The 17213-nt window shown below is 51.3% G+C and overlaps 1 protein-coding gene across 2 annotated transcripts in view; it reads left to right on the forward strand.

Moving 5' to 3' along the window:
• The window catches only part of BMPER (BMP binding endothelial regulator), a 234182-nt gene that overhangs the window by 163886 nt on the left and 53083 nt on the right, over positions 1 to 17213 (forward strand). The gene's annotated exons all lie outside the window — the stretch shown is intronic.

The following is a 17213-nucleotide window of genomic DNA, read 5'->3' on the forward strand; positions in this document are numbered from 1 at the left end:
GTTGCAAAGGAATACTCGGACTTGACTCCGCGATGCAAGGTTGGGTTTGTGAGTCAATGAGCTTGACCTGATTGTACCTCCACTCACTACTACACAATTCCACAGGTTCAAGAGCTACAACTGTCTATAACGTTAACCGCCATGGGTGTGGGAGGAAACTGGAGACAAACACAGCCTAAAAGGCCTGAAGTGATTTGCCTGTGCCTCTTAAAATGAGCAAAATGCCTGTGGTCTGAAGCCACAGAGAAGCTATTTTTACTCTTTAATTACCACCAGTTTATTTCCCTAGTTCTCATTAAATGTGATCTTTCCTTTTTTTATTTGATCTTTGGACATAAAAGATAAAGTTATATAAAGGCGACTTAAAGCGGGGTGGAGAAAGGGCTGTCCCTGTCATCACAAGTCCCCGAACATGGCTGCGTCTGCCAAACCATTTGGCTCTAACACACCCGTTTAGCTCTTTCCACCCGTTTTCCTGTTCTAATTTGAATCCTCTGGGTTCCCCTTCTTTCTCCTCCCTGTGCCGCCCCCGAAACTGACCCCACCTCTTTGTCTGTTGAAACGGAAAGGTCTTAACGTCAGGCTTTGGAATGAGGTAGGCAGCTGGACGGGCGATGCAGGTTTTATGGGGAGTCTAATGCCCGTCACCTGAAGGTCTGATGGGAAGCAGCAGAGCATAGCGATTGGGAATGTCGCGGTGGGCCAGGGCGCAAAGCCCAGCCCAGCGCCACAGCCTTGGACAGCCAGCGCAGCTCCGACCCCTTCGTTTTCCCACCTGTGAAGCGGGGACAGTGAAAGCAGGGACCTGGGAGAGTGGTCCTGCGGGTTCAGTGGGACTGTGAACACACGTGCCTGTGCTTGACCCAGTGCCCGCCCGCAGCCTGTGCCTTGCGGTTGTTGGCGGCCCGTGTTTCTCCTGTGAATTGAATGCCTAACAAGGGCAAGACCTCTTTCAGAAGCTCCCCCGCCCCAGGTGCAGAGTTGAGCTGGGCCCTTGTCTGTCTGAAGTGGAACAGAAAGGCCATGCTTGTCTTGGGGCCCCAGCAGTCCCCACTCTTCATCTCTACCCCACCTCAAAGGAACGTGTTGAAAACAAAAATTGCAAAGCAGGCCTGCCAAGATCAGTCCTATTTTATTTTACTTATTTTATATTTTATTTTATTTTATTTTATTTTTTTCCTGCAAATTTCTATTCTTTTCCCTTTGGTGATTTATTTTTTTATCACGGTCCCTGGACGACAAACTTGACCGTGATGAGCACCTTGGCAGACGTCGTGCGGAATAGCTTTGACGTGAACAGAGGGGGTTGGAAGTGCGAGGTGGCGAGCACCTGCCCGCCTTCTGCCTTTGGAAGTGGCTGCAGCAGCCCCCGCAGCACAGTAGGGGGCGCTAGTTTGAGTAAGGGGCCTCCTGCATCTAGTTTGGGTGCTTCCCAGAACACTCTTGGGGTAACTGTGCATTGAGATCGGAGGGTGGGGTGAGGCGGCAGGGGAGCTCGTGCTCTACCACGCGTGGTGTAGTGGCCGGGCCCCTTTCCACCCTCGGCCAGTCGATCCTGGAAGGGGCAGGAGCGTGTTGAAAACAGGTCTCACAGCGGGTAGAGCCAGACAGTCCTGCCTGACACATGTCCGGCTGAGGATCTCACTCCCCAACCAAGAGGGGCATCTTCGTGCGTCTTCAAGTGAGGGTCCCAGAGCCTGGTAGACCCTGGGTTTCTTCTTCTTTTCCTCCAAGCATACATGCAGCAAAAGAAGGAAAACACACGGGGTCCGCATGGAAAGGCAGTTGGGTTCTCGGGAGCACCAGGAGAGACCCGATCTTAGGATGCTTTAGGAAGCCACAGACGGAGACTGTTGGGTGATGCTAGACCTCGTCTCAGCTCTGCCACCGTCTAGCTGTGTGGCCCTGGTTGCTAGCTGAGTGTCAGCTTCTTTGCTTGCCAGATAGGTGTGCCAGTCCCTGCCTGGTCGGGGAGATTGCTCCTCCGAGGCTCCGAGGGCAGTGGGGGTGCCATATTGTCACATGTGGATGGGAAGTCCTGGCACCCTGTGTCGTTGTCCTGTTACCCTTCCTTTCCATGGAGAACCTGGCCCCTGGCTCAGCCACTTATCATCCTGGTTTTTGATGTCTTTTCCTCTCTCATCATGGAGAACTGGTTAGATAGAGTCTCACCCATGAGTCCGTGGAACAATTTAAAAATGACCCATCTCTCTCTCGTGACACTCAGTGAAGACTGCATTGTTTCCTAAGAATAGTATGTGTTCAAGGTACAACATTTATGTAATGCTGAAAAGAAGAAAGAAGAAAATATAGCAATCACATGATGTCCCACACCTTTACAAAGAGAACCAGAAATCCCAGCCATGACCTTGGCTGTGACCTCTTGTATGAGTCCTTATGGAACAGATTTGCCTTGATGTCATCAACAGTCATACACAATAAACTGTATCTGACGTTCATTCCTTTCACTTTCTTTTTTTTTTTTAATTTTTTTTTTTCTTAAGCTGGAAACGGGGAGAGACAGTCAGACAGACTCCCGCATGCGCCCGACCGGGATCCACCCGGCACGCCCACCAGGGGCGACGCTCTGCACACCAGGGGGTGATGCTCTGCCCCTCCAGGGCGTCGCTCTGCTGCGACCAGAGCCACTCTAGCGCCTGGGGCAGAGGCCAAGGAGCCATCCCCAGCACCCGGGCCATCTTTGCTCCAATGGAGCCTTGGCTGCGGGAGGGGAAGAGAGAGACAGAGAGGAAGAAGGGGGGCGGTGGAGAAGCAAATGGGCACTTCTCCTATGTGCCCTGGCTGGGAATCGAACCCGGGTCCCCCGCACGCCAGGCCGACGCTCTACCACTGAGCCAACCAGCCAGGGCCCATTCCTTTCACTTTCCCCTCATCCTCCAAAGAACTGTCTATATTTTCCTTTAAGGACAAAGAATAAAATTTCGTAACATACCAATGCAGCCGGTCCGAGAACGACTGTGTAACATCGAGAAGGCAGTGAAGAAGATATTCTCAGAGGACACACTAACTCTTTTGGGTTTGCTGACACATTCCACAGGGCTGGTTCTGTTATAAATATGAGACAGTTCTTCTTATAAGGTCAAAACAATTCTCATTTCTGCAAATTAGACTTCACTTTCGAGAGGGCTAGGATTTAGCACTCTCACTTTATTTTGATCTTTTACCCAGTTCAGTATTTTTAATAGTAAACTCTCTGTTGTCTAAAAACTTGAAAAGCTTTGTAAATGAATCAGAAATGACTACATATTAGCCAATCTCCCTCTCCTCCTTATTTTCTTCCCTTTACAAATCCATTTCGCCCATCATGGCCTCATTTGGCATAAAAGTGCAATATTTGACTCAAGTCTTTGTGATCAGCATAACTTACTGTATTTAACTAATTGAATATGTCTGGGTACAAAATTACTTAATTATGAATCATGTTAAAATTTTAACTGGTTACCTTGATAACATCTGTTAAGTCCTAGAGTGGCTAAGCGACTTGCCCTTAAATTAGACAATCCTCTTTAATAATTTTTTGCGCTACCCTTCACTGATGTGTTATGGAGCAAATTCCAGTAGATAGAGAAGGAGCGTAGTGTGGAAACATCAACGTGACGTCATTGGAATTGTATTTGGATTGGAGCGCAGGCTCCCCCGAGGGGCAAGTGTTGAGTGCCTGTTCCTGTCTCTTCTCTCATCTCCTATTTTTACCCCTTTCCTGGCCTCATGTCGTCTTCTTTATTTGTGTCTCCCATGCTCCCATGCCAACGGGGAACTCCGGGAGGTGGGCAGACCCCCACCACAACGGCCCCCTTGAGATTTCAACAGCCAATGTCAAGTTTACTCTCCACTGCTGACTCAGGCCACCCTGACCGGTCCAGCAATGGGCAGCGAGGACATGGCTGGGCTCTGTGCAACGTGCCAGAGAAAGAGAAGACCTCCGAGATTTGAGGCTGGTGTATAACACGCCAGCTACGGGCTTGCACTCCTGACTCAGACCCAAATCTTAGATGAAATCGTTGCACGTTAAGTGTCACCTGCCAGCCACACAGGACTCTTAGGTCGGAGCAGGCCCCGATGGCAGAGAAGTCCGAGAAATGAACGTGGGCTTCCCTGAAGCCCAGGCTCATGCAGACCACAATCAGGTTGGGACCGCTGTCCCGCCAGGGCCCTGAATGGCGGGGCGGAGTCACTGGAGCAGAAGCGCTGTTCCCTCGCTGGGCTCCGGACGGTGTCTGGGGATCCCCGTCTAGGACACGTTCTTCTCTTCCCTGCAGGGTTTCTCGCAGCTGTAAGGAGTTGAAAGGGTGCCGAGGGCGTGCAGCTGTGTCATTCCTGTGAGGTGCTGGGGGGGGGGGGGCGCGAGGTGCTGCCGGAGACCCTGGGACCCCGGAGCACAGCCTGCTGGATGTGCTGGCGTCCCCGCGCGGCTTGCTGGTGGCTTTCATCCAGGGGGAGAGCAAGGACTTCGTGGATGACCCACTTTGTGTTTCCCTTAAAGGAAACCAGTCACTTATTATATAGCAAATGGAGAGGTGCAGGCAAGGAGTCCAGACAGTGTGTGTGTGTGTGTGTGTGTGTGTGTGTGTGTGTGTGTGTGTAAGAAAATTCTATAAAGATAACTGCTATTCTATAATTAAAACTAAGTTAATTTTCCCTTGCTTCCGAGAAGAACATACTTGGGACATTTCTGTTTATATCTTTGAATGCTTGTCCCAAATTGCCATTAGATCTCTAGGGCCTTAAATCAAATGAGATGTTTGTTTTCATGTGTGACGCTGTAGGCCTTCTTTTTTATTCTTTCCTTGGGCAGACACAGCTTTTAGGGTGAGTGGTCACCCTGAATCTGTAATTAAGGTATGGTGTCACCAGGTGGCAGTAGACACCTCAGTTGTATCACCTATTCGACTTAAGCCTACACGTCCAAGCTTAAATCTCAAAATGTTTTCTTTACTCATTAGTGCATGCTCTCTCTCTCTCTCTCTCTCTCTCTCTCTCCACTTCCTCTGCCCTATGCTTCTGCTGTCGCTGTATCTAAATATGCAAGGCACGTTTATGTCTCTGGGTCCCTGACATTCCCCTGCACAAGACGCTCTCCTTTTCTACGTTGATTTAAGCAGAAGGTACAACTCAGGTTTCTTCCTAAGCCTCTGTAAAGTTCTTCCTTGAGTGTCTTTGATATGCTGATGATCTTACTGTTATCTAGCATGTGCATTCTTCTCTATCACCCCTGTCTCTCTCCGGCATTGGATTGTAGGTTCCATGGGACACAGGGAATTTCTTTTCTACCCTTTCGTATTTTACCCAGCATCACTCTGGAAGGCTGGCTCTCAGGAAATGTTTTTCTCTTTTTTTAAAAATCTCCATTTTTCTCTGTCTCTCTCTTCCCCTTCCGCAGCTGAGGCTCCATTGGAGCAAAGATGGCCTGGGCGCTGGGGATGGCTCCTTGGCATCTGCCCCAGGCCCTAGAGTGGCTCTGGTCACGGCAGAGCATCGCCCCCTGGTGGGCATGCCGGGTGGATCCCGGTCGGGCGCATGCGGGAGTCTGTCTGACTGTCTCTCCCCGTTTCCAGCTTCAGAAAAATACAAACAAAACAAAACAAAAAACTCCATTTCTAGCCTCTGTCTCTCCTTCATCTTCTCTGATCCACTGTGTATAAATATTTTGCTGTCGCCTGTTCCAAGTCCCTCTTCCACCTTTATCCCCACGCCCAGTTTTACGCTTAGAGTCAGACATGTGCGCCTCTCCGTCCTTTCTGGGAAATGACCAGTCAGAGCAAGCAGAGCCCCTGGCCACCTCGGATGCTCCGGGAACTGTCACTGCTTCTTGCTGCACACGAGTCTACCGCTGTGACTGGTGGCGGTCGCCACATCTGAGCCTCTGCCTCCGCCCACTCACAACTCCCTTCTGAGCCCCTTGGGCACCCCGGTTCCTGTTCTGTCCCTCGGCTCGTATTTGACCTTGCCGTCTTCTTACGCAGTATTCTGACCCGTCGCCGTTCCTGCGCTGCTCTCCTGCCCTGAAGTTCAGGACCTCCACTTAGGCTTCTCTCGTGCAGGAAGCACTGGCCTCCAGCAGGCCGACCCCACCCCGGCCAGCTGATTGGCGGCCCCGGATCCGCTCGGTGCTCTCACTGAGGGGTCACTCTCCCTCTGCTTTCTCACTGCCCACTGCCCTGCGCCTTCTGCGGGGCGTAGCCAGAGCCTTTCTGGGGTTGCCCTTGAACCTTCCACTCACTCTTCTTCACCTCAATAGCAGGTAGAATCTTCTCTGTTTGATCCACCAAAGTGACCCAGTAGGAAGGCCTTTTATTGCCGTCTGCAGTCCTGGGTGTCAGCTCAGAAGGGCCCCGCCGAGTTAGTCTGATTTCCCGGGCTAAAGCAGAATGTAGATATGAGTAGACTCGGAAAGGTGTGAGGACACTTGGGGCAGTGTTTCACCCAAGCCCCAAATCCTCCCATGTTTGATTTTTTTTTTCTTAATATAGAAAACAAACACCATCTTTTAAAAAAGAAGAAACAAAACAAACTGTACCTATTTTAACAGGTAGGGTTACCTTTGAGGAGAGTTTAGGTCAACCGCACAGTTAGCCCACTCAAAAGTTAAAAACTGACGTTGGACGTCACCCGTTTGGAAGTGTTCCCAAAGTCACCATCAGGGTCGGTGACTGTCTGGAAGGGCTCACAGAACGCCCTGAACACTGCCACACTCGCGGTGACACTTTATTCCAGGGAAAGCGTCCAGGTTAAAATCAGAGGAGTCGCACAGGGCTGAGTCCAGGAAGAGTCCATACCTTGAGCTTCTGCTGTCTTCTCCCGTGGGGTCGTGGACAGGCATTAGGTGCTGGCGGTTATGACGTGTGACGCTATTCCTGGGGCATGTCCAATCAGGGAAGGTCACCTGAGCCTTTGCTGGGACTCAGTTCCCTCTGCCTGTGTGGCTGATCTTCAGTCTCCAGCCCTTCCTGGAGGTTGTGTTCATGCCATGAATTTCCAACTCCTCCAGATGTTAGGAGTGTTACCATGTGATCCAAAGCCCTTACAGTAAATTACATTCTTTTTTTTTTTTGGTATTTTTCTGAAGCTGGAAACGGGGAGAGACAGTCAGACAGACTCCCGCATGCGCCTGACCCGGATCCACCCGGCACGCCCACCAGGGGCGACGCTCTGCCCACCAGGGGGCGATGCTCTGCCCCTCCGGGGCGTTGCTCTGCCGTGACCAGAGCCACTCTAGCGCCTGGGGCAGAGGCCAAGGAGCCATCCCCAGCGCCCGGGCCATCTTTGCTCCAATGGAGCCTTGGCTGCCAGAGGGGAAGAGAGAGACAGAGAGGAAGGAGGAGGGGGTGGAGAAGCAAATGGGCGCTTCTCCTATGTGCCCTGGCCGGGAATCGAACCCGGGTCCCCCACACGCCAGACCGACTCTCTACTGCTGAGCCAACTGGCCAGGGCCGTAAATTACATTCTTAGAGTATCTGGTGGCCAAAGCCCCCAGGCAAAAAAACCCGAGACACTCCTGTTATGACAGTCTGGGAGCGTAGAGATCACCACCCCCACGGTGGCCCCCAAGGCCGGGGCCAGCCTTTCTTCAAGCAAGGTTAATTCTTCAGTACACGCACTGCCTGGCTCAAGGTTAAATGTAATTTCAGTTTGATTTTAATTTTAGCCTTGAGTTTATTTTCAGCATAAACTTTCTAGAATTCAGCAGTGTTTCTCCCCAGAAAATTATATTCTTGGAGTCCATTAAAGGAAGCTTTTCAACACAGACTTAGTAAGTGTCATTGTCACGGGTAAAACACTAATTACTTCGTAGCATCTCTCTTGGCTGCTGAGAGGACTTCTTGATTACTTCTTAGGAAGCAGGAGGCGGTCTGGTGTAACTTGATTATATTTTCATTATTTATGAATGGAAAGCCCTTTACATCTAGGACAGCGAGGCTGACATGAGTAATGTTGTCCTCGTTTCACTGATCACAGCTAATTGGGGCACCAGGAGGGGAGGGGACTCGTTCCAGGCCACCTGCGGGGTCCCAGCATGTCTTGACAGGACACCTGGTCTCTGGTCTCAGAGAACTTGGCAGGAGCCTCCAGGGTTGGTCTCAGAGTCCGCCCCTGTCCACTCAGGGTCTTAAATACCCTGGTTCTGCCGTGAGCTCTCAGAGAAGGATTGAAAAAATTATTTAATTCACTCCTTCGACAACTTTCAACTGAGGACTTTCTATGTGACAGGTACCGTTGTAGGGGTGGCGATTTGGGACTGAACCAGAGAGACAAAAGCTCTTCCTTCCGAGAACTCATGGTCTAGGGTGGGCAGACAACTGTAAATAAGGAACAAGGTCACTGCCAATTGTGAGGTGAGTAATACGGCGGTGTGATGAGGTGGCCACCTTTGAATCAGGTGGATGGGAAAAGCCTTCCTGAGGAACTCGTGTTTGAGTGGAGCCCACAGTGCCTGGGAAGGACCGGTCAGGAGGAGGCTACCGTGACTGACGCTTTCCGAAAGCGATGGGTATTCTGCCAACAACCGTATGAGCTTGGAAACAGCTTCTTCCCCAGATGAGGTTCAGATGAGATCACGGCACTAGCCAACATATTGATTACAGCCTAGTGAGAGACCCCAAGCAGAGGCCAGGCTTGGACTCCCGATCCGCAGAAACTAACGTAAAAGTGTGTTGTTTCAAGCCGCTAATGTATTGCTAAAGCCACTAAACTTGTCACACAGCAACAGACAACTGCTGCCCATAGAAATCAATTTTGGCTTATCTTTTTTACTTTATTGCCCTTTAAATATAAGCACTTTGGGCCCTGGCCGGTTGGCTCAGCAGTAGAGCATCGGCCTGGTGTGCGGGGGACCCGGGTTCGATTCCCGGCCAGGGCACATAGGAGAAGCGCCCATTTGCTTCTCCACCCCCACCCCCTCCTTCCTCTCTGTCTCTCTCTTCCCCTCCCACAGCCAAGGCTCCATTGGAGCAAAGATGGCCTGGGCGCTGGGGATGGCTCCTTGGCCTCTGCCCCAGGCACTAGAGTGGCTCTGGTCTCGGCAGAGCGTCGCCCCTGGTGGGCGTGCCAGGTGGATCCTGGTCGGGCGCATGTGGGAGTCTGTCTGACTGTCTCTCCCCGTTTCCAGCTTAAGAGAAAAAAAAAAAAAAAAAAAAAAAATATATATATATATATATATATATATATATATATAAGCACTTTGCTTTTTGTCTCCCCCCCTCAACCATTTTTAATGTGCCCATTCCGTGCAGTTTGCTGCAACTCCACCGCGTCTGGGTTACCTGTCCCGGCTCGGAGGGCCCACACACTCTGCTGCCCTCACATTCCAGGGAAGTGTGTTATAAATGTCTGTTTTTTCAAAATCTTGATCCCCACAAAACCTTAGCCTCCTTGAGATTCCTGTTTGGTCTATTATTCTATACCCAGCACCGAAGATGGTAAATGAAATCTAAAAGTTTTCTGGTTCTCAAAATAGATATGTTGAATGGCTGAAGAGAAAAAAAAAAAATGAATAAATGAAGTAAAAAAAATTGTTTAACAAAGTAGTGGGTAGAGTGGTACCAAATGAGTGGTGTTGTCGGGCAGACTTGGGGATGTGAGATAATTAACGAGCTCCTCCACTCCAAGCCGGGGGCTGCTGGACAGGCTGGCTCCGCTGTGGACCCCCAGGTCAGAGCGCGTGATGAGAGGACCCCGCGCATTTGTCGCTCTCATGTTGTGAGGATCGCGGGGGCTGGGCAGGCTGGCTCCCCTGTGGACCCCCGGGAGCCCCGCAGTCAGAGCCTGTGATGAGAGGACCCTGCACGTCGCTCTCACGTTTTGAGGGTTGCGGGGGCTCCTCCCGTGGGCAGGCTAGCTCCCCTGTGGACCCCCGGGAGCCCCGCACTCAGAGCCCGTGATGAGAAGACCCCGCACATTCGTCGCTCTCACGTTGTGAGGATCGCGGGGGCTGGGCAGGCTAGCTCCCCTGTGGCCCCCCGGGAGCCCTGCGGTCAGAGCCTGTGATGAGAGGACCCCGCGCATTCGACGCTCTCACATTGTGAGGATCGCGGGGGGCCCTCCTGTGGGCAGGCTAGCTCCCCTGTGGACCCTCGGGAGCCCCGCGGTCAGAGCCCGTGATGAGAGGACCCTGCATGTTGCTCTCACATTTTGAGGGTTGCAGGGGCCCCTCCTGTGGGCATTGACTCCACGCCTGGCATATGGCAAATGCAGAGTCCAGGCAGTGTTAGTATTAATATTATTTTGTTGCCAGATGGGACGGGGGCTGGGTAAAAAAGGTGGAGGGATTCAGAAGTACAAAGTGACGGTGACAAAATAGTCACAGATGTACAGTACAGCCTAGGGAGTAGAGTCACAAATTGTAGTAACTATGTGTGGGGCCCGGTGGGTACTAGCCTCATGGTGGTGGTGGTGGGGGGGGGAGGAACCCTTCACAAAGTATAGAAATGTCTAATCACTATGCTGTACACCTGAAGCTACTATAAAATGAGATTGAATGTCCACTGACATTGGTAAACTTTTTTTTAATTTATTTTTATTTTTTATTTTTTGTATTTTTCTGAAGCTGGAAACGGGGAGAGACAGTCAGACAGACTCCCGCATGCGCCCGACCGGGATCCACCCGGCACGCCCACCAGGGGCGACACTCTGCCCACCAGGGGGCGATGCTCTGCCCCTCCGGGGCATCGCTTTGCCGCGACCAGAGCCACTCTAGCGCCTGGGGCAGAGGCCAAGGAGCCATCCCCAGCGCCCAGGCCATCTTTGCTCCAATGGAGCCTTGGCTGCGGGAGGGGAAGAGAGAGACAGAGAGGAAGGAGGGGTGGGGGTGAAGAAGCAAATGGGCGCTTCTCCTATGTGCCCTGGCCGGGAATCGAACCCGGGTCCCCCGCACACCAGGCCGACGCTCTACTGCTGAGCCAACCGGCCAGGGCCTGGTAAACTTTTTTTTTAAAAAAGCACCTGTTAAAAACATGATCTCGTTGCTCCAAAGTTCAACTCTATTCTGGATGCAGTGTGCCTTCAATATGACTGGTTCCATCTGGCCCCGGTACTGAAAGCAGTGTTTCTTTTCCATTTTTCACGGTCACTTCTAGACCCATCCGGGAAAACCTCTTCCTCTCTTGCACAGAAACCGATGCTTTTTCTTCAAACAAAAGAAAGCAAAACAAAACGAACACTACTTGGGAACTCATTAAAACTCCCGCTTTGTGCTCTTCACAAATTATTTCAGTCGATAATACTGAACACGAGGAGGCGAGGAAGGGATAATTAATACTTTGAGCACTCAGGTCTGAGCTTAAAAAAAAAAGGACTGATCCCCAGGGTGGGTAGAGATTACAGGGAGGAGTTCGTGTGTCTTATTTTGTCTTTCTTAGAATACTGAGTGCAGGGAAAGAAGTAATGTAGGCTAGACGTTCACGTTAGCGTTCTTTGCCGCCTTCAACAGTGTCTGAGTGTGAGTAAGGGATGAGTCAGGGATATTGCAGGGGTGTCATCAGTTGTAGTCAGGAGCATCCCCTTCTAGGAAACCCCTGAAGGGGAGGGGCTTCTGAGCTCTGTTTGAGATTTAGATCTTTTTATTTGATCTATCTATCTATCTATCTATCTGTTATTGACTTTGTTGGGCTGACATTAACTATACAGGTTTCAGGTGTCCGGTTCTATAACACACCCTCTGTGCGCTGTGTTGTGTGTCCACCACTCCAGGTCAAGTCTCCTCCCGTCACCATCCACCCCCCATATCCTTTCTGCCTCCCCCTCCCTCCGTCCCTCTGTGTCTGTGAGTCTTGTTGTCGGCTGGTTCTTGCTTTGTCTTCAGATGGAGATCTCGGTAGTAGTTTTCCCTTGCCCAGTTTCCTTCTTCTTTCTTGTTGGTTCAGATACGGAAAGCCATGTAGTTCATACTCCATGCAGACTGTTTCCTCTTGCCAGTGGTAGCAGACAGCTCGGAGCAAAGCTGTGACCAGTTTCCATCAGGGACACAGAACTCCCTGGTATGGCTTTTAGTTCCAAAACGAATCTCAATCTTCGTTTCATTTGTATCTTTTCTGTTTTCCTCATTCGCTGTTTTATTTTATTTCATCCTGTGTGTGTTTTAAGCTGATTTCAGTTATTCCTGAAATCATTGGGGAACAAGTGACCAGGCCCGCAGGAAAGGGATCTAACACCTCAGGACTTCCATTTTCTTCCCCGTGAAACAGCGGTAATATTATCACCAACAAGCCGCTCATGTCCCTGTGTGAGGTTTCTCATGTGACACCCAGATGGATTGAGCCAGGGGTCCACTTCCTCTGGCCACATCACCAGCGAGGTCCAGTGGCATTCATGAGGACAGGGCCTGAGTTTCAGGTGGTCCTTAAGAAAGCCAGGACAGACATTTGGGTTCCAGAACTCTCCAGTGTCTAGGAAACCTGGGTCTGGGTGTCCTCAGAGATGGCCCCTTGTGGGCTGGCTTCAGTCAGGCCACAGACAGATGGATTGGAACTTTGATGTGTCATGAGCAGAGCATTGTGACTCAGGGACACACAGCTTCATGAGAAATCAGCTGGGGTTCTTGGCAGTGTCCTGGGCTTCTCCAGGGTGGCCCTCTGGCCATGCTCTGGGAGTCGTGACAGGGCTCCCTTTGGTCTGGACCTCAGGGCTGGCTGGTTTGATAGCCACCCAGGACTATCAAAGTTTCCAATCAAGCTGGCAGAGATTAAAATTGTTGGAGAGCGTGCAGATGAGAAAGAAGGAGGAGGCTTTTGTGTTCTTGATCGTCCCATCACTACTCTCTGTTTACATGGAAATCTATTAATCCGACCTATTTTTCTCCTGCCCTGGTGAGTAAGGCTTTCTCACACTGATTTCCCAAGGGCCAGTGGTTCAACCTAGGACCAAATATTTAGGAGCGTGTATATGCTTTAAAAAAAGGGGGGGCCTTCGGCCTGGCGTGCAGAAATCCCGGGTTCGATTCCCGGCCAGGGCACACAGGAGAAGCGCCCATCTGCTTCTCCACCTCTCCCCCTCTCCTTCCTCTCTCTCTCTTCCCCTCCCGTAGCCGAGGCTCCACTGGAGCAAAGATGGTCCGGGCGCTGGGGATGGCTCCTTGGCCTCTGCCCCAGGCGCTAGAGTGGCTCTGGTCGTAACAGAGCGACCCCCCGGAGGGGCAGAGCATCGCCCCCTGGTGGGCAGAGCGTCGCCCCCTGGTGGGCGTGCCGGGTGGATCCCGGTGGGGCGCATGCAGGAGTCTGTGACTGTCTCTCCCCGTTTCTGGCTTCAGAAAATACAGAAAAAAAAAAAAAGAATAAAAAAAGAATAAAATAAATAAATAAAATTTAAAAAAGGGGGGGGCCTGGCTGGTTGGCTCAGTGGTAGAGCATCGGCCTGGCATGTGGAAGTCCTGGGTTCAATTCCCAGCCAGGGCACACAAGAGAAGCGCCCATCTGCTTCTCCACCCCTCCCCTTCTCCTTCCTCTCTGTCTCTCTCTTCCCCTCCCACAATCAAGGCTCCATTGGAGCAAAGTTGGTCCAGGTGCTGAGGATGGCTCCATGGCCTCTGCCTCAGGCACTAGAATGGCTCTGGTTGTAGCAGAGTGATGCCCCAGATGGGCAGAGCGTCGCCCCCTAGTGGGCATGCCGGGTGGATCCTGGTCAGGCGCATGCGGGAGTCAGTCTGGCTCCCCCTCTGCTTCTCACTTTGGAAAAAAAAATGGGGGGTAGTTATGTTAAGGAAAAAAAGGCTGAATTATTATTATAATTATTATTTTATATCCACAGGCCTCATTTCTAGGCTAATAATAGTCAATTACCCATGCCTAGGAGTCAGTGAAATCCATCGATAATAAATTAAAATAGGTCTATATATTATTATTAAAAAAATTGATTTTATAGTCACGATTGGTTGACTAAGCAATTGACCGGACACTGTTCAGGGTGCTGGAGACGTGTCTGTGAACGAGCGGAACGGGTCCTCTGGCCCCCGGAGCGCGAGTGCAGGCGAGAGGGGCAGGGAGACGCTCGGGCAGACAGGGAGGGATGTGTTCTGGGTAGAGGATGCACGAGAGGCTGTGAGAACCTGCTAAGACGCATGGTTTCCTGGAGGAGGTGACTTCCTAAGCTGAAACCAAAACCAAACGTAGGACTTAGTGGTACAAAAAAGAGGAGGAAGGTGTTGGGGAAGAGAAAAAAGGGGGAATGATTCCAGCTGTAGATGACGGCACGCTCAAAGCTGTGGAGGCCAGCGAGAGCTAGCAGAGAAATATTCCACGGAGTGGGGTCGTGAATGACGAGGGACAGTGAGTCAGGAGGCCAAGGCCGCACCCAGGTCACTACCGTTTATGCCCCAGCATTATTGAGACAGATGGGGCACTTGCAGCGTCTCTCAGCCACGGGCCGGGAGCTGGTTATACTGGGTAGCGCTCCAGGAAAGCTGAGGACTTTTCATTCATTCACCTGACATTTGTGTCTCCTTTTTTATACCACTACTATACACTCTATGTGCTAGGTCACGGTTCTCGAACGTAACCAGGAATCAGAATCACTGAGAAGGCTGCTCCAGTGCGTCTACGTGGGGTCTGTAACGTGCCTTTCTAATGAGTTCCCGGGTGAGGCTGGGCATCCAGAACCGCCTCTGGAGACCCTCTGCCCCCGGTGAAGGGATGACAAGAACCGCGTCCAGGTGTTTGTGGTTTGCGGTTCCCCCACAGACGCCACTCCTGAGACTTTGTCTACGCCAAGGCCTTTCCTTTGCTGTCTGACAAGAGCTTACGTGTCATCTGTCCTGTACAGTCACCCTCCAAACATTAGAACGAGGACACAGAATGGGTTCCTGGGTAAAGGAACCCATACATACAGACCCCAATGTATGTACCAAACCAATGTAGTAATTGGCACCCAGTGGCATTTTCTTGGTGTGTAGTTCAAAGTCCAGGCACCAAAGCAAACCGATTTCTGTCTTTTTCGCAAGCAAGAGGGTACTGCTTCGTGAGGCCAGGCCCGGCGGAAGTGTGGCATTGGCTTGACTGGGTCTCTTGTGAGCCAGAGTCCGAATCCAGAGTCAAAGTTTTCCGGGTCACAGCAATACTTCTCACAGACAGCCACTCTGGGCACTTCTACATGAATGACCAGGGTCTGGCAGGTATGGGAGGGGAGGGTGCTGGGACACAGTGCAGCTTTTTATTGCCGGACCCAACAGAACCTGGGGTTCCCGTGCGGAGGCAGAGCTGCCTGTGTCCTCTCCCCGCCACACACGCAGGGTGCGCAGGATGCGTGTACAGGACCAGAGCCCAGGACAGCGCATCCAGGCCGGCGGACAGGGTGTATCTGCAGAAATCTGCTTCCTGCCCTCCTCCTTTCTTCTAAAGAACCTGGCCAGTGAGCACAGAGAGTAGAGAAATAAATGGTTTGCCAAGGAAACGGGAAATCTGGTGACGATACTGGAATTAATAATTCTTTTAACATAAAAGAGCTGTTCTCTGTGATCTTTATTTGCTGTCTTACCTAGAGTTTGGAGTTTAAGAAAAAGAGGAAGAGAGGGGGCGAGCTGGTTTCTTCATTGTTTCCCAAGCCCATATGTGAGCATGAAGGTAGGACGCATTGGAGCGGCTCGTAGAATACGGGCCAGGAGACCTTTCAGAACCCCTGAAAGCTTTTCCATGTGAAAAGGAAACCAGGAAATTGGCATCTTTGTTTCGTCTTGGCATCAAAGTCAGGGAGGAAAGAGATTAAGCAGATACTGACCCGGAGTTCTGGGGCCGCCGTTAGGATTTGCTGACCTGCAGAGCGAGCGAACAAGGACTGTGGGAAGGCTGAGGTTGGGGGTCAGGACTTGAGGGGTTAAAAGATTCCGATCCAGAAGCTGCTGAAAATAGAGGGTTGGATGTCTACAGCCAGTGAGTCAAGGGCTTTGGTAATAGAAAGTAATGACGACAGACTTAGCCAGCATTGATTGGTTGACATGCTCTATGTGCCCGAAATTCTGGGAAACCTACTGGTACGTTACAGTGTTCGTGATAATGGGCAATCCTGTAATGAGAGGGGGGAAGAGCTTACCTGTTTGAGTGCTCGCTATGTGCGAGGCAACAGATTGGGGCTTCACCTACATGGGTTGTGCCATTTGTGTGGGCGAGGAACCTGAACCTAAGGGCCTTGTAGACATTTTTTTGTTTCTGTTTGTTTGTTTTGGTAGAAATAAGGCCGGGCAATTGTTAGTAATCAGTGAACTAGCTCCTATGGATGAGCTGCAGGGTGATTTGTGTTTGCTTCGTCCACGGTCTTCGCAGACGTTGGCCACAAGTTTCCCGTGATGAGCAGCCCCGGCCACCAGCCCGGCTCAACGCTGGACCCATTTCTCCCTCCTCTCTGATACCCAGACTCTGTCCTTCAGCTCTTGATAATTGAGTCTCAGCCTTCCTGGGCCATCGAATCCCTCATTTTGTTCTATATTACATTTTTTCCTTAGTATCGCACACAACCCTGAGTAAGAGGCTCTTCCCACACGAGTCTCGGGCACAGGACCCCTCGGGTGGTGGAGAACCAGACCCCGGGAGAGACAGGGGCTGTGCATCCGTGTGGCAATCTAACTGTTCTCTGAGCTTCGACGACCTCTTCTCCTTCCTAAGTTTAGCTTGATTAAGTTTAGCCGTGACATGTATTAATTGGCTCCTTTTCCCCATGTTTAACTTGTAAAAGTGAGTGTTGATTGACTCATATATCTGAGAAGCCAGGGCAGCTTACATTTCCCTGGTGGCTTGACTCGAGGTTTAAGCAAGGTCCCCGGGATTGGTACTGCTTCACTCCCTGCCATGGTTCCCCAAGCTCACCTCGGTGAGGGTCTCAGACAAACTACACAGGAAGCAGCGAGTCTTTCCTTTCAAACCCCCCAGCCACACTCGTGCTCCACGCTGGTGCTGGTTGGGTCCTGTGCCCCTCTCTGAGCCGGTGACCACAGCTGGGGAAAGGGAAAGTAGTTCATTCCTATAGACGAGTGTTTCTCAGCCCTTAGCAGGCCTCAGGCTCCTGTGGTCCAGCTGTCAGAACGCAGATTGTGCCCCCCCCCTCGACTTCCTGATTCTGCAGGTCTGAGATGGCATCTGACAGTCCCTAACAAGTTTCGGGGTTCTGCTGATGCTGTGGGTCTGAGGACCACCCTCGGAGAACCACTGATTTGGGCCAGTCAAGGTCTCATCACAAGGAGACGGGGAGAGGGGTGTTCTCCCCGGTGTAACTCTAGG

Source organism: Saccopteryx bilineata, chromosome 7 (assembly GCF_036850765.1).
Source record: "Saccopteryx bilineata isolate mSacBil1 chromosome 7, mSacBil1_pri_phased_curated, whole genome shotgun sequence".
Taxonomy (NCBI): Eukaryota; Metazoa; Chordata; class Mammalia; order Chiroptera; family Emballonuridae; genus Saccopteryx; species Saccopteryx bilineata.